Raw genomic sequence first — 24,993 nt, 5'->3', positions numbered from 1 at the left:
CTGGACAACATGGCAAAACCCTGTCTTTACCAAAAATACAAAAACTAACTGGGCATTATGATGTACATCTATGGTCCCAGCTATTTGGGAGGCTGAGGCCTGAGAATCGCTTAAGCCTGGGAGGTAGAGGTTGTTGTGAGCCTGGGCAACAGAGCAAGACCCCATCTATAAAAGAAAAAAAAAGATTCAAAAGTTGCAGTTTGTCATCCCACTCAAAACTGGTCTTCCACTCATCTTATATAGGTTCCAAGAAAGATCTATACTTCTCAGTGGTTCCTCTTATTTATACAGGATATCCAGGATTGTACAGCTAAAGAAAGACTTGACAAAAACTACTTCCCTCATAATCACTAAAATATTTTAAATGGCAATGGAGAAACCACAGGGCATCTTGATTTTCTAAACCAGACAGCCAGAGACCAAAATGGCTTGAATCTACAGTGTGGAACATTCCTTGGCAAATTCAGCTTGTTCCTGTAACCTAATCTCTCCTGCATATGTTTGCAGGTTAATCTTCTTTAAATACCACTTCTGGTATGCCACTTCTCTGGCTAAATACCACTTGCCTCTTCAGCTGGAATGATTTATATTTCAGTTTGAATTTTCAATATTATAATATGGAAACAAAATATCACACATATGTTTCAAAATGCTGCAAGGATCTGAATACTGACTGGGTAATACATTGGGATATGGTTGAAGCTCTAACCCTGAGACCCTGAGTCATTAGTAAAGAAAAATGCTGCTTTTCTTTTCTTTTTTTTTTTTTTTTTTTTTTTTTCTGAGATGGAATCTCACTCTGCCTCCCAGGCTGGAGTGCAGTGGTGCGATCTTGGCTCACTACAACCTCCGTCTCCCGGGTTCAAGCAGTTCTCTGCCTCAGCCTCCCAAGTAGCTGGGATCACAGGCAACAGCCGCCACGCCCGGCTATGTTTTTGTATTTTTAATAGAGACAGGATTTCACCAGCTTGGTCAGGCTGGTCTTGAACTCCTGACCTCTTGACCAACCCTCCTCGGCCTCCCAAAGTGCTGGGATTACAGGCGTAAGCCACTGCGCCCGACCCAAAGATGCTGATTTTAAGATCTAAAAAGTATCAGACAACAGCAGACAATACCTCAGGCAGAAAGAAGGAGAGAAAAAAAATTATGGATTTAAGAGATCAAGAGACCAGAAGAACAAAGTATAGTGGCTTAGGAAATGTTCAGAAAATGCTGATTGTGTGGAAGCAAAACCTCTTTCTCCCCACACTTGGGGAATACCACTACCGAAAAGAAAACAAAACCAAAAAAGCTATCCTTAGTGAAATGTCGACGAACCACAAAAGCAGTAGTTGAAACTCCTGGAGGTTCTTGGGGAAATAGAATAATGAGGAGGTTCAGGCTAGTGCAGGCTCTCCCCAGTGCTCATCTTCTTCTGTTACCTTCTGTCTGCTCCTGTGTCCTGGGCCTTCCCTGGTGTATCTTACGCTTTGGAAGAAAGGGAAGTCAATAGAAAAGCAACAGCAAGGTTTGTTTCTCACTAAAATAACAATTTTCTTATTAGTAATAATAACAGTAGTGATAATAGCCAATATTTATAGAATGTGTAAGCCAGAATACAAACTCTGATACTTGAGTTTCAGCCTCAAGATCATTTCTTTACAACTGTATTTTCTGGTGGCAATATTTTGTTGCACTACCTCAACTTGTGGTCCACAGATTCTGACTGGTAAGCCAATTTTGTCTCCTATAACACATATGCACGCTTAGCATTTGCTCTCTTTTTCTCACCTTCCAAGTTTAGATGAGAAAGAAAAAGCAAACAGATCTTTAAGGAGTCTATGATACTTACGATCAAGTACTTGTGATTATTTTTGAATAAGAATGCATTTTGCACAGTAATTCCACATTGGGGATTAAAAGACTTATATTTTAGTCTTGCTTGTACATTTCATAAGCTGTGTGACTCAGAGTAAGTCACTTGGTTTAGAACTGGCGCTATTAAAACAGCTAGAGGTGAGTCTTTAGAGAATACATACATATATATTGTTATTTGAAACAGAAGTGAATGCATGTGAGTACTTGATTGTTTTTTTGGGTACATGGTTTGGTATGGTCATTTTCACAATAGTGATTCTACCCATCCATGAGGATGGGATGTGTTTTTATTTGTGTTATCTATGACTTCTTTATCTTTCTGAAAGATGATTCAAATATATACAGATGTGTGTGTGTCTGTATTCCAATTTTAGAAATGTATGCCAAAAATATCTGACAAATGCATGAGATTCACATCTGAGGTTGTCTATTATAAAGCTTATATAAGTTGTCTATTATACCCGCAAGGGTATAAGTCTTCACTCTCTTGACTTCCGTGGAATCACCAACACCTAACAGAGTGCCTGGCATAACAGAATAAACATTAGGGAATTTTGTTGCATATTTCATTAAAGTGAAACTGTCCTTACGGGGTTAATGTGAATTTACCGTGGAATTACCAACATCTAACAAAGTGCCTGGCATAACAGAATAAACGTTAGGGTCTTTTGTTGCATATTTCATTAAAGTGAAACTGTCCTTGCAGGGTTAACATGAATTACATACCAGGTTCTGAACAGAAGTATGGTTATAATTAAGCACTAATCAGGCCACATTTTGACCCACTTTCCTGTAACCTAAACTCAATAGCATTAGATACTGACCATTTACATCCCCACTGTTCCTATGGATAGGTTCTCTAATGTTAGAGTTATAATGCTTTTGTTTAAGAATTGCTTAAGAGGTTTTTCAGATCTTGAATTCCAGTGGAAGGGCTGATACCAACCAGTTTGAAGACCCGTGCCGAGGAATCGAATCAGCATGAGAATGCAACTTTTTCATCTGCCATTCCATGACCTCTGCACTCTGTTTGATCCAGGATTCCAACACCTCAGCTTACTCCAGGCCCCTAGAAATCTCTAGCCCCAAACTCCTTAGGGAGATGAATTAGAGGTTTCCTCCCACTTCCTGGTTCAGTGGCCTTACAATTAAAACTATTTTCTGCTGCAACCTTCGTGTTGGCATATTGACTTACCACACATCAGGCAATGGACCTATTAGGATCACCAAAGAGCAATATATGTCGCTTGTAACTCCTTAAATAATAAGTGTATTTAAATAATCATGGTAAATCTATTTAAATAAAATAGAAGGCAGGTGTTTAAAAATGATGTATATTTCTACTTACTAGCAGAGAAAGTGCTCATTAGATACAGTAAAACAATAAAGCAACTGGTAAAACAGCACATACAGTATAAGACCTGCCTTATAAAGAATATATCCATGTTCTAAGAATGTATGTGTTGGATATGGTATGGTAAAGTTGGTGCAGCCACAGGAGGAGACAAGAGTGAGACTTTGAGGTAGGAAGTATATTACAATGAGAGGCCCCAGAGAGAGGAATCACTAAATGCCACACAGGACCACAGCGGAAAACACCAATGTCGTCAGAAGAGAGAGCAGCAAGAGGAAAGTCTAGGCCAGAGGCTTATTTGGAGTTTCTGTGGGAAAGGCAAGGCTGGCCAGAGTGCACAGTTTAAGACTGGCTGCTCTGAATAATTCTGGTGGGCTTTGGGATGTAGGAGCAGTCACTGGTTGCCTAGTACCTGATCCTGGGATAACAGCAGGGGAAACATTGACTTGGTGTGTGACAATTCAATAAGGCAGTGGTTAGGGCTATAGATTTGGGATGGGTTGGTTTGCCTAGGAAAGACGTGCTTCAGTTGTGCCCTTTAGTGTCTCTAAGAACTCACTAACCCTGGGTAGGGCAGCTTCTCCCTCGGCTGAGAGGCTACAAGCACCAGAACATCAAGAATACAGAAAATAAGAAAATGTAGCTACTACCGTTGGCTCTCTGATAAATGGAAGCCACACAGACAAATATAAAAAATCTGAGAAAACAGAGCAGAAATATGGCTATCACTATATCTATATTTGTATCCAAAGATTTAATTATAGAAATCCCCAAATATTAATGGTAACTATCAATGAATGTGGGATTAACTATCATGTTTTTAGACAGCTAACATTCATTGATTATTATTTTACCTGATAATCTGATAATCACCTCTCATTTAGCCCTCTCAACAACCATATTTGTTAGGCTCTGTCATTATTTGTATTATAGTGAGAAAAGACTAAAAGAGGTTGAGTGACTTTTTACAAGTCATGCACAGCTAGTGAAGTTCACAGCAGGGGCTCTACAGTCAGATTCCAAAGAGTATTTTGTTAATGAACAAATTACATTATGTTTTCTGAACTGCACACTTGATGATGTATTACTTTTTTAAATGAAAGGAAATACTTGTAGGCATATATTTGAAAAATCGTATGTGTAATTAGTCTATTCTCGCATTGCAATAAATAACTACCTGAGGCTGGGTAATTTATAAAGAGAAGAAGTTTAATTGGCTCACAGTTTCGTAGGCTGTACAGGAAGCATGGCTGGGGAGACCTCAGGAAACTTACAATCATGGTAGAAGACGAAGGGGAAGCAGGCACATTGTACATGACTGGAGTAGGAGGAAGAGAGCAAAGGGGTAGGTGCTTACACTTTTAAACAACCAGATATCATGAGAACTCACTATCAAGAAAACAGCAAGAGGGAAATCCATCCATGATTTAGTCACCTCCCACTAGGCCCCCCCTTCTAAAATTGGAGATTACAATTTGATATGACATTTGAGTGGGGACACAAATCCAAACATGTCAGTACACAAATTATGTATAAATAATATATAAACATACACACAAAAACCTGTGTGTATATGTATGTATGTATGTGAGTATATATGTATTATATATGTGTGTGTGTAAAAACAATAATGTCTTAAAAGTTCTCAGCACAAGTGATGTAAAGTATAAACGTGGGCAAGAGAATAGGATATAAGGATAATAAAGTGAATATTGTCCACTCTTCCTTACTTGCTCTCTTTATGTAAGTGTATATGTGTGTGTCTATAACAGACTTTCTTTAACAGTTGTATGTGCATTTGAAAGTTTTTAAAATATATTTTCCAAGGCTATTTTATGTACACTTTTTTTTAATAGTATTTTGGTGATTTTTAGTTAAAGTAAAACAATGTTTTCCAAGGGCAAAAAAGTGAACTGGAGGTCGGAAGGTAGCTGAATGTGGACTTCTTACGAGCTCTTGCTCCAAAACCTGGAAACGAGGAAAGAGGGCCCTCCCAGGAACCCTGAGAAAAATTGGCACAGCAGAGGGAATCCTTTGGTGGGGTGGGTGGAGCTGCCAGCCCACTGTGTGACTGTATTGTTTTGAGTGGGCTCTAAGGTAATTTCCCTGTGCCACTCCATTGACTTAATTAACATTATTAATCTTGGAGGGCATTAAATTAACGAATGATACAAGGGCCAAAAGAGTGATTTATTCCCTTGGATTCTGAATCACAATCAGGAGATAGTCTTTATCTGGTGCAACCATCGTTTCATTCTTCATGGAGCAGATTCGAAGGAAGGTAAGGTCATTCTAGGGATCGATTTCATTCATGGTACTCTGTGCCTTCCAAGGAGGTTATGCCTGAGGTTGGCATACTGTGTGGTGGTGGGATTGCCTGTGGTACTTTTGAAGGGAATGCCTTTAAGGAGTAAAACAACTGGATCACTAGGGCTGCTGTTGGGTTCTAGATGGCAACTGTGTGCACATCAGGGCCCCATTAGGCCTGGCCCTATATCTGTATCTTCCTGAGTATGGTAGCATTAGCTGTGTATTTTTTATAATCCATCCCCTATGGGGGTGATGGCTGAGTGGGAGCCAGTCACTTCTGTGTTCAGTATGATGATTCCCTGCACTGCCTTCTGGGTCTGAAGTCATTTCAGGTGTCTCCTTCACCTCTGCCATTTGGGACCAATCTGGTAGCTCCATGTCGCCAGCACTCAGCCCAGTCCCATGCCTTTCTGCTACAATAGTTTTTGAATAACAGACAAGGGAGCAAACCTCTATTGGATCAGTGACAACTTGGTGCTTTCAAGAACAATCAGACACAAGACAGATAGAGTGCTGTTTAACAGCAGCTGAGCTTCAAGTATCTCCTACATTAAAGAATCAAAATTATTGAAGTAGCTTGCAAATGTTAGAAAAAAATTGAAGCATATATTTAGTTTCTAAGCAGATGAAAAGAAAGCTTTGAGAAAAACTCATCTTGTGCAACATCATCCTAATGTAATATTCACGTTATTTGAAATTATATTGACCCCATTCATTCCAAATGGAAAGCCAGTAGTAGTACTTGCTGTAAAATGACTACACTGAGGGGAAAAAAGGAAAGTTTTCCAACTTTGGAGAACAGGAATTTACACCTCCACACAAAGTTTGACATTTGCTAAGATAACAAACTTTTTCCTGCTTAAAGTATCTGAAACATCAAATTTGAGCTAACTTCAAAGCCAGCAAGGAGGAATTCAGTGATGTTGGTAGGAAATCCCTTCATTGATTCATGTGAGTACCCTTTCCATTTGCATTCAAAAAACAGGAATCACAAATGTGGCTGGGAACACTGTTTTGTGACCTACTAGATCTCTCTAACTTTCTTTCCCAATCTCCTCACTGTAATTTCTCAGTTTTTTTTCTGAACTGCCTTAGCTGTCTCTTGACTACCTTATCAGAATAAGAAATTAATTTTCAAAATTCTCAGTTCTCTTGTCCAGGTTTCTACATGCTTCTCAACTCATACAGAATCACAGATGTTTCTATGTGTGGTAATACCCATTCCTGGCTCATGAGAGTCAGAATGATAGATAATAATGTACCAGTGTCTTGAACTTGTAAAGTCTTATGAGATAATAGCATAGCATTTTGGATAAATGTAGCAAAGTTCTGAAAAGTTAAATGCTACTATTAATATTTATTTTGGTTGAGTACTGTGCTAAGGAGTGAATATGGATGAGCTCCTTTAAGTCCAACAAAGTCCTGGGTAGCATTTTTTATACACATTTAAATATGAATTCGCTGAAACTTCAACAGGTTTAAATATTTCAAACGGGAAATTTAATAATTAGTGAGTCAAGGTTTAAAATGCCGTGGTTCTGTGCAAGAGCTTTGGCTGTAGAAAGAACTTGGTGTATAGGAAAAGACTACTGTCTCACTTTAATCCTAAGCAAATTGTTTACCTTCTAATTCTTAAGTTTCGTCATCTTTAAAATGGGTACAAGGCATGATAGTATTTACTTCACATGGCTTTGTGAGAATTAAATGTGTTTATATGTGTACAGTAATTAGTGTAGGGTTAGCATCGAAAGATACCTTCATATATAATAGCTCTTATCACTATCTATAAGTTACAGCAGCAGCCACAGCACCATTATTATAATACTCTCTCCAATGTTTAGAAATGCCATATGATAATTAGAAAATTAAAGAAATAAAAATCTATGGTAAGACAGGCAGTATGGACAGCCAGTGAATACGTAATTGAGAGAGAGTTGACTACTCTTCTTATTTTATCTAGAGTAAAGGGAAATTCAGAAACTAGAATATTGGATAGACTGGAAGCCCTCCATTCTGTTGCTGATCATAGCAATTTTTTGTAAGAACCTATTTAGTGCATCTACCAAGCCTTGAATTTAAAAATTTTAAGGACAAAGGACTATTAGAAGTATAGGCCAAGATGCAATCTGCATAAGACCAAAGGATTTGCTGATATTTCATAGATTCCCCAATGGATAACAGGAAAGAACAGAAGCCTTTAATCTGTACTTTATTAACATCTTATCTTCTCCGTCAAGAAACTTCTTCATGTGTCAAGGAAAATTCTGCTAGATGGGGTTAAACAAGTAAGGAAGACTTCGTTCAAGACTGTTGAAATAAAGAAGAGAGATTTAACTCAATTCTGCTGAAACAGAAGGCAGGAGGATTTTTAAATGCTGGGGTGAGCTAATAGAAAAGCAATGAAGTGTGGGCCCGGTGTGGTGGCTCACGCCTGTAATCCCAGCACTTTCATAGGCTGAGGCGGGTGGATCACAAGGTCAGGAGATCGAGACCATCCTGGCCAATGTGGCGAAACCCCATTTCTACTAAAAATGCAAAGATTAGCTGGGCATGGTAGTGCATACCTGTAGTCCCAGGTGCTCAAGAGGCTGAGGCAAGAGAGTCCCTTGAACCCGGGAGGCGGAGGTTGCAGTGAGCCGAGATCACGCCACCGCGCTCCAGCCTGGCAACAGAGCAAGACTCCATCATTTTTTAGAAAAAGAAAAAGATAAAAAAGTAGTGAACTGTGTGAGGTGGAGGTTGGTCAATGAGGTGGCAACCTATATTTGCTAGGCTCCTACCCTTCCACAGAGACTGGAAAGTAGAGGCTCTTTCTTGATTGCTTTATACTTGAAAGAGAAGTCTCTTAGGTATTTGAGAAAGACATTTTTTGGGTGTTTAAAATGGTAAGAGACTGAGAGGAGCTTTACTTTTTCAAGTGTCAGTGAAAGAATTAATCATTGAAAATTTTCTAAAGTAAATACTCTAAGAAAAAGATAGGTCAGGGACCCAGCGTCAGGATAAAACCTGTCTAAGGCTGTTAACCTGGGGGAAACACAAAGGCAATCCTGGTCCCAGGAAAAGAAGGGAAAACAAACACTGAAAAGGAGAAAGTAGAGATCAAAATAGGAGCAGGATTGTAAGAAAGGATATTATTGCTCCAAATAAATGTAAAAGTCAGGCCCTAGATAAATTATATTGGATAATGATTGACATATTTTACATATGAGCTTTCCTAACTTTTGTCGGTGGTTTCTGTTGAGCTGCTGAGAATAAGAAAGGAATCAAGACAAAAAAAATTCGAAAATATAATTTTAGGCCAGGCACTGTGACTCATGCCTGTAATACTAGCACTTTGGGAGGCTGAGGCGGGTGAATCACCTGAGGTCAAGAGTTCGAGACCAGCCTGGCCAACATGGTGAACTCCCATCTCTACTAAAAATACAAAAATTAGCCTGGCATGGTGGTGCTCGCCTGTAATCCCAGCTATTCGGGAGGCTGAGGTGGGACAACCCGGGAGGTGGAGGTTGCAGTGAGCAGACATCACGTCACTGCATTCAGCCTGGGCGACAGAAAAAATATATATGTATGATTTATTAAGGTAATAATATCATTTGTAAAAACAATGATGTCATTTTAAAGTCAAAGTTAATATATTTATAGGTCTGAAAATTAGCATATCAATAACCCAATTTATAATCTTTCCAAACCCCAAGACTTATTCCTCTCCCATGCTTTCCAAACTCAAGCATCTCTACCATTTAGATCCCACACTTAGCAAGCCAACACTATGCATCTCTTTCTGTCACATGTCATATCCAATATATCAAAAATCCGTAATGCTTACCTTTCATACACATCTATGATGTCACCATTTCTACTGTTACCATTCTGCACCCTGATGCTGTCATCTCTTGCCTACATTGTTGCAATAATCTCCCATCTGGCCTTTCTGTTTCTTCCCATGCTCTGTTCTTATACAACAATCAAGATATCCCTTTAAAATGTAAGTTAGATCTTGTTTCTCTCCTGCTCAAAAACTACCCAATGGCTGCCCTTTGCCTTCAGATCAATTGCCAAATTTGTCATGGTAGCTCATCAGGCCCACTCATTACTTTTCCGACTTCAGCGTTCACCACTCTTCCTTTGACTCACTCTCTCAAATTCACAGGGATTCTAGGTTGGATCAGGGCCTTTCACTCACTGTTGCTTCTTCTTCAATGTTCCTCATCTAAATATCTGCATGCCAGGGTTCTTCACCCCTTTCAGTTTCCTCTTCGAATATCACATTATCAGTCAGACTTTATCCAACTAGCAATGTTTTTGTTCTCTGTTTATCTCCAATGTACCTACCATTGTTTGATATGCTTCATTCGGTGTATCTATCTATTTATTCTATCCATCCATCCATCCATCCATCCATCCATCCATCCATCCATCCATCCAACTATTCATCCATCCCTGAGTGAGGAAAAAATGTCCTTGGTGGAAGAGTCTTTTGCTTTGTTCATTCATGTATCCCTAACATAGGCAAACAGATATTTGCCTGTATCTGGCAAATAATGAGCACATCAATGAATGGTAATTCAATGTTCATTCCGTTTTCATAAAAACTTTCATACATGCTTGGTGACCTGGAAATCATTTCAGGGGCTGAGCATTAGAAGATAGTTTCCATCAAGCTTATGTATGTGTGAGTGTGCGCTTTGAAATAAAACCATTAGAAACTTTGGTGGCTTCAGGACTATTTACATCTGGATAATTTTGCAGGGCTGTGGGAGAGGGTAACAAAACCAGTGTTGTTGTAAGTATAACTCTGAAAATAGAAGCAGACTTCAGAAGTATGAAACTTCATTTTTAATATTGCATCCTTTATTATTATTATTTGTGTATGTTGTAGCAGGAGACTTAGTGCTATTGCAGAAAGAAGTCCATAAAGCATCATTTGTTTTGGAGAACTTCTATAACATACTGCATGGTGTCCTGGCTAGAAAATGTATTTGGAAAAGTTGGCACTTGTTACATCAATGAATATAGTCAGCCTGAATATGTGGCAGCCCTGTACCCAGTTTTACTACTGAGGAAACAGCCACTAGTGCCTGGAAGCTAAGGAAGGGAAGAGCTCCCAAAGAGGTGTGATATCATAACACCTTTTTGCAGGCATGATTACTTGGAAATGGTGAAAGGGGAAGTACATATGGTTTTACTTTTATAACCAAAACTTAAATACGCTATAACATTTGTTTTTTATTTTCACAGAAAGTCTTGTGTTTATTTTGAAATTTATTTGATGACTGTCTTCTCTGTTCATATAAATATTGAATAACAGTGAAGTCATACAATCAAAGTGATTTTGCAACAAGTAAATTATTCACAATTCTCTTTTGTTATCTCTATTCTTATTATCTACTTTTATTTCATTCATGGAACCTTTGGTTAAAATATACCATGGGCACTGCCAAGACAGTGAAGGTATAAATCAAAAGAGCCCACAGAGAGATCTGCAAGGATGATCACTCGTGGATTTATTTCTTCCCATAGGTAACACAGGATCTTTTCATAAAGTATAAAAGCAAGTTATTTCTTATTGTGTATTAATAACTTTCACCAAGTATTTGTGACAGCTTACACAAGGATACACACATTAAAATATAACTATTAACAGAAACAGAATCAGGGTGAGGGTAGAAAATAAAGTTTTGGAAAATAAACACAAATAGGCTGCTCTGAAGGTTATATGGATGCTGCAGTGAGCTTCAGATTTATTTTTGAAGCAATAGAGACCCTGTTATTTAAGCAATTCTGATTATCGGGGAAGAAAACACGTACCAGTTCATCGGATGCTGTAAATTATATTGAAAGTACTCTGAGTCACTGAAACCTTTGGCTGAATGTTAAATTGACAAGATAGCACGCACTGTGCAGGGACATTTTGGAATTAACAACTGGAAGGTTTTGTCATTCAGCTGGCACCTAAGCCAGGACAAACTCTTCTGCATATCACAGATGCATTCTGGTATTTTCCTTAATAAGTATGATAATAGCATTACAATACCAATAACAAAATCAGTAGTTCTTTTAGAGAACTTAGTATTTGAATGCATTGTTCTAAGCACTTCACTTTTTAAAAATGTATTAAATTTCTTCAATAAGTATTATTAGATTTCCCATTTTATAGATAAGAAAACTGAGGTACAGAGTGATTGAGTACCTTGCAAGAGAGATTACTCAGCTAGAAAATGACAGAGCTGAGGCGGGGCATGGTGGCTCACGCCTGTAATCCCAGCACTTTGGGAGGCCGAGGCAGGCGGATCACGAGGTCAGGAGATCGAGACCATCCTGGCTAACACGGTGAAACCCCATCTCTACTAAAAATACAAAAAATTAGCCGGGCGTGGTGTCAGGCGCCTGTAGTCCCAGCTACTCGGGAGACTGAGGCACGAGAATGGCGTGAACCCGGGAGGCGGAGCTTGCAGTGAGCCGAGATCCCACCACTGCACTCTAGCCTGGGAGACAGAGTGAGACTCTGTCTCAAAAAAAAAAAAAAAAAAAAGAGCTGAGTGATATGTTAATATATATTGCATCTATAACTTCATAAAGCTACCCTCCTAAAGATGTTTGACTTTTAGAGAATGGAGAATAAAATAGGATATGAAAATGTATATTATTGTTAATGTTATTTTATTTTATTTTATTTTTACTAATTTGTAGAACAAAATCTGAGGGAAGAAAGGTAAAGTGTAGGCCACCAGAAAGCTCAGCTGGCTACAGCAACATCCCCAAAACTGATATCTCAATTACGGGATCTATATTTGTTTGGACCAGTTAGATTTGTTTTATTTTCCAAACTGCCCAGGAAGGGGATTGTATAGAGCTGGTAGATACCAGTGTGAATTGAGCTATCACGATTAAATAAAATGTCACTCAAACCGCAGACATCTCTATAAGAAAACAGCATTTTTCTTACCTCTAAAGCAGCACATCTTATGACATTAGGTGACTAGCAGGTCTGAGCAATAGTGCTAAGACGGGAGACTTTATGGAAATTAGAATCTGGGATGAGCTAATGTACTTGTACCAGAATATGAGGATCATTCTATTAGCTAGCTTCCAGGTGGCTCTTTAAAATTAAGTGAGATCCATAATAAAAAGCATTGAGCGTTCTGCTTCGTTATATCAATAGATTTATTCCTCTTAGGGAAATGAGGTTGTGGGTCACTTCACTTATTACTCTACCACCAAGCATTGTCTAAATTATACCTAATACTTCACGTTTACTTTGAAATTCTTATTTTTTCATCTTTTAACACTCTTCTATTTAGAATACACATGTGTTCATGGAATATAATATCACTACTAAATATTCATGATTTTGCTTCTTAGCCTGTAATTACATTTTTTTTAAAAGTAGTAATATCTGGTAAGAAATTGTTTAAATTATGCATTTTTAGCTAAATCCTTTAACCTTGTTTTTTACTTAGCAGAAACAAGATAGAGCGCAATGAATTAAAAAGTATCAAATGGATAAAGTAAAATGGAGGAGAAAGAAGCAGCAAACATGCTGTGTAAGTGATGTTGCTGCTGTAATTGGGCGCAGAACTTAGCTCTTATCTTCCTGCAGCTAAGGCAGAAATGGAAATGTAATTACTTACAGAACTTATCTTCTTGCTTCCATAGCAACCTATGTATATTTCTAGCACTGGATTTATTGCATTGTTTTAAAATTAACTTTCTTCGAGTCTGTGGCCACTAAATTGATTTCCTTGAAGTTAGAGGCATTGCTTGCGCAAAATTGTTTCTCATAAAACCCCACATTTTCCCCACCCCCAAACTTACATTTATTGACTTGGGAGAAATAATCCACATTTCTTGGACCATATAGATTTTCTATTTATTAAATACAAGGGAAATTGTCTTGGTTGGGATCTTTTTTTTTTTTTTTAAATTTATTTATTATTATTATACTTTAAGTTGTAGGGTACATGTGCATAACGTGCAGGTTTGTTACATATGTATACTTGTGCCGTGTTGCTGTGCTGCACCCATCAACTCATCATTTACATCAGGTATAACTCCCAATGCAATCCCTCCCCCCTCCCCCCTCCCCATGATAGGCCCCTGTGTGTGATGTTCCCCTTCCTGAGTCCAAGTGATCTTATTGTTCAGTTCCCACCTATGAGTGAGAACATGCGGTGTTTGGTTTTCTGTTCTTGTGATAGTTTGCTAAGAATGATGGTTTCCAGCTGCATCCATGTCCCTACAAAGGACGCAAACTCATCCTTTTTGATGGCTGCATAGTATTCCATGGTGTATATGTGCCACATTTTCTTAATCCAATCTGTCACTGATGGACATTTGGGTTGATTCCAAGTCATTGCTATTGTGAATAGTGCCGCAATAAACATACGTGTTCATGTGTCTTTATAGCAGCATAATTTATAATCCTTTGGGTATATACCCAGTAATGGGATGGCTGGGTCATATGGTACATCTAGTTCTAGATCCTTGAGGAATCGCCATACTGTTTTCCATAATGGTTGCACTAGTTTACAATCCCACCAACAGTGTAAAAGTGTTCCTATTTCTCCACATCCTCTCCAGCACCTGTTGTTTCCTGACTTTTTAATGATCGCCATTGTAACTGGTGTGAGATGGTATCTCATTGTGGTTTTGATTTGCATTTCTCTGATGGCCAGTGATGATGAGCATTTTTTCATGTGTCTGTTGGCTGTATGAATGTCTTCTTTTGAGAAATGTGTGTTCATATCCTTTGCCCACTTTTTGATGGGGTTGGGATCTTATAAAATGTCCATTGGGTGATTACCTCAGACATTTTCAAAAACAGTTTTATCGCAAGTGCAAAAGTGAAATGCAAATGTGTGTTTTCATGGTGAAGTCTGATGTAATTTGAGGCTGTAACATCAGTGCACCTGTTAGTGTAGTGATCTTGTAAGGAAAATTCTCAGGTGCTGTATACATACAGGCTTCTGATGATCTCAGTTAACTTGAAGCTGAAACACGACACCTAAAATCATGGACTATGGATTTGCGATTGTGTTCCATGGACCCTGCGGATTCTGGATGGTCTCAGAATCTACTAAGGAGTAAGAAAGAGGTGAAAGCTTTTGATGCTCTGGATCACAAATCATTTTTTAACCATAGTAAGTGTTTAACCTGACTTACATATTGTTTCAGCATAAACCCATCTAGAAAAAAACTGCATTGCTAAACAAACAAATCAATAAGCATTGAAAATCGCAGACCTAGATGATTAGGTGAATATGGTGTGCCTTGGACTCAAGATGCCCAAACCTGACTGGTCGATTGATTCACCTGGGGTTCTTTTCATAGGCACAGATATGAGGATAATACTCCTTATTGTGATCTATTAAGTGTGAGTCTGAGTGCAGATATCTGTACCTCAAAAAAACAAACACATGAACAAACAAACAAATAAAACCCCCCCTGAGGGATTCTGATACTTTCTCAGTGTAGGAATACACTGGTTTGGTTTCCCAATTAAAATTTATTTCTGGTAAAGTTCTTCAGTGAGAGCCTGGGTGGTATTCATTAATATCTTCCTAAAATACGACATATATAGGGCATTTGGTGTTAATTCTCAGGGATGAAAAAAATGTACTTTAACCCATACGAAGATCATTTCCAAAAGACAAATTGCATGTGAAACACTACCAATTGCCACTTGAATAAGTGAAACGAGTAGAGTAAGTTATGATCATTTTTTCTCATGACAAAGTTGTTCACTTGCCTCATATTGAAATAAGATAAAACATCAGTTGGCATGCATTTAGTCTGAAAAAAATGTAAATCAGCAAAAAAAAGATGAGAAGGTAGTAAAACTTCACTAAAAGTGGAAAGGATTTTCATCTATAATGTGATTTTTGTTTTCGACCTAATATGGTATAGTATTTGTCATTACACTGCATAATTAAAAGGCCCAAGCAAATATTTTAAATGCATTGGCACAACAAAGTCTAACCCAGGGATCAGTGGGTGAGATAATATCCAAACACTCCCAACACTGATATGTGGCAGATGTGAGCATCTGTTGTGAGAAGCAAATGCAGGTTGGCAGATGTACATTGCTTTATAAAGGCATGTAGGAAATTAAAAATTGAAGAATATTATCCTCTGACTCCTGGGAACCCAATGATTGCATGTCAATGGCCTGTAATGAACTACCTGAAAACATAGAGTTAATGTTGCAGTAACATTTTATTATGTAATTATGGTTTACATATACTGAGCTCTTACCTTAGGACAAACACTGTGTTAAATGCTTTACATATACTCTACTCTTAATGCGCACAATTACCCTGTGATATAGGTGTATTATTCTCCCCAATTTAATAATTAAAAAGTTGCCCTTTATAGAAGCTAATAGCAAGGTTCAGATTTGAACTCATGAGGTGACTTATTAAGTCTTTCATCAACTCATGGGCAAAAACCAAACAACTGAGTTGAAACTTTGAACACAGCTATGGTTAGAAAATATTCATGAAAATGTCTAAGATATTGTTGATGCCAGTAAAATAATACTAAGTGCAATAACAGTAATGAGTTGAGAGAAATTTATTGTATTTTAAAAGGATAATTCTGCAATATCTGTGTAATACTGAGCATTTCAATAGTTCATGAAGTGTTGCTTACAATTTAATTGAGGGTTTTTTCAAGAACTTTGGAGAAATAAACAGATTTTCTCATCCTGAAAAACCTTTAGATGTCAAGTTTCTTTAAAATAAAATTAATGGTTTGTTTTTAGCGTTTGATCTTAAATTTAAAAATGACTTTGGAGTAAAGGTAGGACAACTTAGAGTAGACAACACACGGTTGATTGACTCTAATCTGTTTTTTAAATTATTCATTTAATAAAGGGAGAACTAATTTAACCAAAGTGGCCCAAATTAGTGTTGAGATAACCTTTAATCTTTAATAGATTGAGATAAATGTACTGATGAACAAATAACACAATGTATAGGTATAAAACCATTTATAAAGTAGGCATTAGACACTGCATATATAGAGAATTTATCTGATCAAGTAAATTAGCAAGTGAATAGTAATAAACAATTCAGCTTATAGTAAATGTTTAACAAATATTTGTTGAGTTCTGGCTTAATTATTTCACAAACATGGCTCAGATGTTGATTTCAAATTTTTCTCTACAAGAGTCATTCTGTCAACATAATACTGTTACTCTTTTGGGTCGTGATAATATAACATGGGAAATAATTGGAAATTGTTAGTGTAGAACAATTGAAAAAAAGTAAAGGGATAGAAAATAGAGACCACTAGACTTAAAAGGAGCTCAGAACATTTGGCATGTGTGAAGGTAAAACGTCATGTGCTCTAAACATGAAGAGTTCATACCAGGAGGAAAAGGTGGACAATTTATATATGGCGAAAGAGTGCAGTACGTGGGTGGGTAAGTAGGGTAGGAAAGCTTAAAAAGTGGCAGCTACCTCTACATCGTTGCTCACGAGAGCCCTGCAAATGATGAAGTTATAGGATTAGTTATAGGATTCCCTGACTGTACTACCTTCCTAAGTAACAAGGAATCATTGGAGTCTTTCAGCATATAATGGGTTTCAGTTGCCTCTTATGTATGCCACTGTTGAAGTAAAGATTCCTGCCATAGGGTTCTGGGGGTTATCCAACACATGACATCCAACACGGGTCAGATGAGGCCAACAGCAGTTTATTAATTACAGACGTTCACAGCCTGGGAAGGAGGACATGGCAAGCTATACAGGCCACACTGGGGTTCCATTTGGGTACAGACAGTACAACCAGGGGCTCTGGGAAGCAGACTTTGAAGTATTCAAAAAATGGTTTTTTGAATACTGATCCCTGGTTTCCCAGGAGGGTGTAATTGGCTTGTTTAAACAACTCCACGGACTGGCAGAGAACTGAAACCTGCTACTCTGGGATAAAGCAGGAACTGCCCTGGTCCCTTTGATAAGGAGGGTAGTTAGGGGACCTCATTCTTGGGAGCAGATCAGGAGGAGAACTTGTGTTTATGCTGTTGGAGACCCTCCCAACTTCAGCACATATCAAGATAGCACATATTAAGGGGCCTTGAATTTAGGACTTACACCACATGATGACATAAAACATTGCCAAAAATGGAACATTTTATTTCACAAAGGCCTAATAAAGTTAAAATACAAAGTCGCCCTGAGTTGGTTAGGAAACAGTTCTTTTCCTTGGAGCAGAGGTGAGGTGAAGGGAAATAAAATTTCCCTTTGGGGTAAAGAAGAGACTGTTTTCTTTTGGTCCTCTGTACTCAATAGACACACAGACAGTGCCTGGGCCTTGCAGAAGTATGTTGGTGAACAGACAGGCAAGAAATACCTTCTAATATTTTCCTTGACTACTATGTCATCTTCTTTGTTCTCATAGAAAAGTTATCCCAACTAGACGAATGACAGCAAGAATTCTTCATTATTTTTGTTGTGGAGTTTACACAATAGCTGTAGGTCCAATTTCAGCAATACAGAGAAGGAAGAAGAAATAATCTCTAGTTCTCTTCCACATCCTATCTCTGGGCCCCTTTGACATGTTATCATCTTCTTGAATTATGTTCTCCCACATCTTCTTTCTTTGCATACCTAGAAGGACTATCTTTAATCAGATCATTATCTTTCACCCAAATAAAGATGCATTTTTCATGCTCATCAAAACTTGCAATATTGTCAGAGTCAGTATTTTCTACTTATGTGCTCTGATGTATGGGAATTTAGATTTTGAAAAAATAGATACCAAACTGATACCAGATCTGCTACGAACTGTGCGATCTTAAACTTTCTTCATTTCTCTGGACGTGAGAGATTTCATTTGTCAAAATGATCAGATCGTGATCCCTGAGGTACCTTTCAGTTCTTTCATCTTGTGCTTCTGGATCTTTTTAACAGAAGCCTGAACCTCAGGCCTGATTGGTGCCTGTTCTACAAGAGCGAGCCTACGAGGCTTCCTTCCTGAGTTGAGCCTGACTCTGGTTTTGAAGTCGGTGCTTCTGGTGGGCATGTCTGCTTCTGCCGACTACTTGACCCGCATCTCGGGTTTCATTCCTGATTTTCCTCTCTGCCTTTGACAGACATCTGGCTTTAGTTTTCTTCTGGAATCATTCCCTACCTTCCCCCAATTAAATATCAATTATCTTGCCTGCTGGCTCAGGTTTTCAATCCAGGAGTTTAATTGGAGCCTGTGTCTGGAAAAGCAACTGTGTTAAGTTTAAGTAGTTGCTATGAGGAAAGTCTCTAATTAAGCCTTGTAAGAATTAAAAGATTGTAAACTGGATATCATTTGAACTCGCACCACAAAGGTGATTGTCTACTTTGCTCACTAATAAATTCATTTGTACTGGCAGTCATTGTAGGGAACCAATTTTCTCTTTCTTTCTTTTTCACAATTACCATCCCTAAAAGATGCCATAAAAAAGTCCTTCTTGTACATAATAAGTCAATATTTGGTGTCTTTTATCACTGGTTGCTGAGTTTTACTCTGCCTTTGCTTCAAAGAAGGTGATTTTAAAGGGGCCTGAACTTCTAAAGGAACCAGTCTTATCTGCTGTCTTTTTATTTCGTATTGATCTAGAAAGGAAGCTCCGCAAGGGAAAAAAACTAGATGTGATTAAATCATGGGAAGCAATTCTTTGAAAGGACTATTCTTGATAAGTTGTTGAGATTTAATTGTATGTCTATTAAATATTAGATCATTATATTGGCATATTGTGATCATTAATTCGATGTAACTAATTTGATTTAATATCTAACATTATTATTTAATAAATAATAAAGATTTAATAAAATGAATAAAACAATAAAGTGATTGAATAATCATTTTAATCACAAGTTAAACCCTTAGTGGAAAATTAATCTTTGACCTCTAATTTAATGTGAGATCTCTGTTTAAAATTTAAAACTAAAGAGAAAAGCTAAGTTTTCATTTTCAAGGGCAATAAAAAGTTTTGGAAATACAGATCATTCTTCTAATTAGTACAACTTACAAATTTCTGTTCCAAGAGGAACCCCTGAGCAGCATTACATGAGCAGCCTGAGCACTTGGTAAGCCATTTCAGGTGAACCACAGTCAAGGGGTATGATCAGGTTTAAAATCATGGAAAGGGTTTCGTATTAGATCATTTTCATTTGCCTATCAGACACTGGATTGGCTGGTGAAAAAACTACATATATGTTTATTTCAGAACTATTCAGAATAATGCAATTCATGCTTTTCAGGACTTGACTATCCCCAAGGTAGTTCTGAAGTTCATTGCTTGTCTGCATTCCGTTGTGGTAGCCTCCAGAAGTCGTAAGAGCTTTCTGCACTCCGCTTTTCCTAGACTCCTGAGTACAGAATATACAGCACCACCATTACCAGACACCAGCCCAGTAACACAGAGTACAAGCTTTGCAGTTGAACAGATGGGCATGAATTCTGCCTTCTCTATTTACCAACTCTATGCCTTTGGGAATGCCACCTGGCCTCTCTGAGTTCTAGTTATCTCATTACAAAACAGGGATAATAATACATAGCTTCATCATAAGGTGGTTATGTATTTCAAATCAGATAAAATACAGTGTCTAGTATGTTTCCAGGCCTCTAAAAGTGATAGCTAATACTATTTTATTCTTGGAAATGCTGACAATAGTACTCTACATGGAAAACTCAGTCTAATTATCCCGTATCATGAGAATGATCCTAGCCTGCTGTGAAGCAATAATCTGAGCATGAAACCCAGCAGAGTTGATCATCATTGCTAGATGATTTTCTTTCTTATTAGAAATTCTATCCCTAGATCGCCTGGGAGGCCTCTACAACAAAATCTGTGAAAGTGACTCATAATTTGGTTTGATTTTGAAAATGGTCAAGTGAAATTTATAAGGAAACACAAAGAAATTTAAAAATACAATCATGTTTACTTCCCTGATCTTTATTAGAATTTTCAAACTATATTGTTGACAACAAAACAAACTATGTCTTATATAGAGAGTTCTTGTTAAACTACTGTTTTTCTAAATAGTCCAATCATTAATACAGTATTAGGAGGTGAAGAAATTCATAATGATAATCATCATTCTCTTCCACTCACACACACCTTGAGAAGAGACATTTCTTTGTTAGAATACTTTGTAAATTGTGTTATGGAATAGAGTCATTTCTGAAAAGTTTGCTGTTTTTCCTTTAAATGCTACCGTGCCAGGCCTGACACCCAACATATAACTATTTTCTACAGTTGATTTATATGCAAGGAGGAGTTAGGAGTCTTGAGCAACAAATACTAAGTTTTCTCTTCATCTCCTTTTTAGTTTCTGATGGCCTTGACATGTGCTTCTGTATTAGCTAGTCCAAATTCATTAAAAACATTCATTCTCACATAGAAAAAAATAAATTATGTGGGGAAAATAGTTTACAATAAACTGTCTTTAAAATGTTTATTTATAAAATTCGTAAGATGCCCTAGTGCAATAAAATGCACCGACAACCCAGGTTATCCCAGATGCGTCCTTTGTTTTATCCTTTCCTTGTGGTAGGAGATTGTGTTTTTAAGCTAAATATTAGAGCACGTGAGCAGATATTGAATTTTTGTGGTATAATCTCAGTTTGAGAGATTTGTAAGCATAATTTGGATGCAGAAATATTGATATCTCTATTATATTTATAGAATACACCGTTATAGAATAAATACTATAGAAAATTTTTGAACACTTGTGGTAGCTCACACCTGTAATCCCAGCACTTTGGGAGGCCGAGGCGGGTGATCACAAGGTCAAGAGATCGAGACCATCCTGGCCAACATGGTGACACCCTGTCTCTACTAAAAATACAATTAGCCAGGTGTGGTGGCGTGCGCCTGTAATCCCAGCTACTCAGGAGGCTGAAGCAGGAGAATTGCTTGAGACCAGAAGAGGTTCCAGTGAGCTGAGATCACGCCACTACACTGCAGCATAGGCAACAAGAGCAAAACTCCATCTCAAAATAAATAAATAAAATTTTTGTATGAAGGTTGTCCCAGAAAATTCGGGACATATTTATTGCCATTTCTGTTGTAAGTCATACAAATTTCATGCTCGTGTGGATATCCTTTATGCATACATTCTTTGCCCTTTTGAAATGTAGGTACTTGTTTTTTACGGAAAGTCAATACAATCAGTGGCTGAGAGAACAGGGATGAAGATCATAAATTTTCAGTAGGTGCTAATATCCATGCATAATGTATTTCAAATGAAATATCTTTTTATATAACTTCAAGTCACATATATGACTAAATTATATATGTATATGGTTAATATATACAAATTGCATATATGATTAACATATGCATAGGCACATTTATATATAATTTAGTTTTTAAGGTAAAACAAAGAATAAGTATTAGAAAGTTTCAGGTAGCCGATGCTTTTCATACTTGTTTATTATATAATTTCATAAAATGCTCTCTATAGATTCAGAATACTAATTGATTTGTGTTCAGTAGTCACCAAAACAGAATTACTGGAATAAATATTAGAGAATGTTATCACTCAGTTATGGCCAGCACATAGGGAAATCATTGTCATCAGCTGTTGGTCAAAGTATAGATAAAGTACAACTTTTTTTCAAAAGCAATTTAGCAGTATGTATCACGAGCTTTACATGGATGAACTGCTTGTAGTTACTTTTGAAAAATATATTCCAACAAAGCACATAGTTGGATTAGGCAGAGTGTTATATACAAGGTTGTTCAAACTGTATTGCACTAACAAAAATTTGAAAAAGATTAGAAAATATTCGAATGCTTAAAGTATAACAGAGTAATTCAAGGAAATACTTGTGGCAATTTAAAGTATGAAGTAGATGCATATTGATATAAAAATGCTCATTCTAAATTTTAAGATAAAATGGTCACAAAGAGGTGACTCCCATTTTAAAAAATATTATCATAGTAGAAGCGACAATTATTTCTTTGTGATGGGGTTGGCTACAGAGGATGGTGAGAGTTAAGTGTAATGAGAAATACTCTAATTCCAATGTTAAACAATACATCTCTCAGTCAATAATGATCAATCTCACTTTAAAATCACAATTCCTCCCTCAAATAGTCTCTGTAATCCTCTTTGAGCTCCCCAACTCACTGTTCCACTTTTCTACATTGCCTCTCATCAAACCTTCACTAGTTCCTTTTTCTTTTCCCCATACTCTGCTGATAACCTTCTTAACTCACTAGAAAATGTAAGCAATTGGAAAATGGCGTCCATCTGCTTCATCTTCCAAATCCACCCTCCTTACCTGCATCTGTACCCATATGTTCTGCCCTGCCTCGTAATTTTTATTTTTTTATTTTTATTTTATTTTTTAGATGTAGTTTTGCTCTTGCTGCCCAGGCTGGAGTGCAATGGCGCACAATCTTGGCTCACCACAAGCTCCGCCTCCCGGGTTCAAGCGATTCTCCTGCCTCAGCCTCCTGAGCAGCTGGTATTTCAATGGAGAAACTGTGTGTGCTGCTATCCAAGACCAGCCTCTTCCTGGGTCTACTTTGTAGCTGTCTTCTCTTTCTTATCAATGTGAATTTTTCCATAAAGATTTCAACTTGCAGTTTATTGATTGCACATCACCTCACAGCTACCGTTCCACTTCTCTGTCACTCTTGACTACAGAACATCTTCAAATTGTCATCCATCTCATTGTCTCTTATTCTTATTTTCCTATATGCTCTGGAATACCCCTCAATCAGGCTTTTATCACTATAGCTATTCTTGTCAAGGTCACCAATGACTGTCCTCCTCCCTCATGGTCATTTTTCAGTCCTCCTCTTTCTCTCTTAGCCATAGTTTGTACCTAGATCACTTCTTTCTTCTTGAACCACTTGCTTCGTTTGACCTCCAGTGCACCATTGTCTTTGAGTTCCCTCCTACTTCACTGACTGCCCCTTCTCCGGCACTGTTACTGAATCTTCCTCATCTCCCTGCCCTTTCAACTTTGTAATTCTATTAGGATCAGTACTCATTTTTTCTTTCCTTCTCTGGCTATAATTACTCTTAGGTGATCTCACTCATATGATATTTAATATATATTTCATTGTGTCTTTCACCTCAGCTTGTCACTAACCCCAGACTAACAAGTCTCACCCCCACCCTACCTTTACACCTACACATTCCACAAAGATATGATCTTTCCCTCCTTAATAGATGTAAACTTCAACTAATCTGTTGCTTCAGCTAAAAAAAAAAAAAAAATTTGAATCACATTCGGCCTGTCACTTTCTCTTACATCATCTCACGTCTCTCACGTTCTCTGAAATCTCACACCTTCTCTTACAGCTCAAATCCAGGAGGAAATTCTGTTGGCTCTGCCCTAACAATATTTCCGTCATCTAGTCATCTAACCTCTTCTCAACACCTTTACCATTACCCAAGTCTGAGCGCCACCGTCTCTCATGGCATCTGGATTGTTATTCATCACAGGAAGAATCATCACTGGTGGTTTTACTTCCACCTTTGCCAGCCTATGGTATTTCTGTAACATAGCACTCAGCTGGATCCTTTTAAAACACACAGCAGCACATCTCATTTCTCCACTTCAAGGTCTCTAATGGCTCTATCTGTCTCTCTCAAGGTGAAAGACAAAACGCTTGAAATGGCCTGTAAGGTTAGCTCCTCTTGCCTCACTGAATTCAACTCTTCCTACTCACCCCTGGCTCCCTCAACTCCACTTACTTTGAACTTCTTGCTGTTCTTTAAACACATCAAGTAAATCCAAAGCTCAGGGATTTTCCCCTTCTAGAACTCTGTCACCCAACTCATTCCATTTAATTTACTTTCTCACTTCATTTTTGTCTTTGCTGTAATTCATCTGATTAGAAAGAGCTGCCTTGACCACACTATCTGAAATAGCACTGCTCTCCTTCCATCACCGTCCTCCTTATCTCACCAAAACTTCAGAGCTTGTCATCACTTGACGTAGTTTATACTATGTATTTATTGACTATTTTCCTCAACTAGGATGAAAGCTACATGAAAGCTTTGGCATGTTTTGGTCATTGCTACCTGTCCCATTTTGAAATTGTAAGCTGCTTCTCCACAACAGGGGCCAGTCTGGCCTATGACTCATACCAACAACTCCTTGCAGATAAGCTCAGCCAGAACCCACCAAAAGAACCTGTCAGCCAAAGGTGACCCTGGACCTTGTCCTTAGCAGGATGGGCCATTAACTGTTCCCCCCTAAGTCTCAGGGGCCCATATCGACTTCAGGGGGATGTCCTCTTTCCAATCCTCATACTCAAACCATGAGTATTAAAGTTTTTAAGTAAGTGTTTTTAAAAATTCGCCTAGACTATTTCTAGAAATGTGGTAGGTACTTAGCAATAATTTACAAACAAATTTGACTAATATTAGCAGAACATTGGGAGAATCACATGCAAACACACAAACATAACAATTGAGCTATAATAACTCAGGGTCTAGAAAATATCTACAAGACAAACTGGGCAA

General features: G+C 37.7%; 1 long non-coding RNA gene and 1 pseudogene across 1 annotated transcript in view; both read right to left on the bottom strand.

Moving 5' to 3' along the window:
• LOC139360110 (uncharacterized) overlaps positions 1-24,993 on the bottom strand; it is a 119,818-nt gene that overhangs the window by 79,986 nt on the left and 14,839 nt on the right. The window lies entirely within an intron of this gene.
• Positions 5,402-5,875, bottom strand: LOC112425771 (dynein light chain roadblock-type 1-like; annotated as a pseudogene).

This window comes from Macaca nemestrina, chromosome 19, assembly GCF_043159975.1.
Source record: "Macaca nemestrina isolate mMacNem1 chromosome 19, mMacNem.hap1, whole genome shotgun sequence".
NCBI classification, from domain to species: domain Eukaryota; kingdom Metazoa; phylum Chordata; class Mammalia; order Primates; family Cercopithecidae; genus Macaca; species Macaca nemestrina.
Note: the sequence above shows the minus strand (reverse complement) of the source record. Positions and strands in the feature narration are given on the sequence as shown.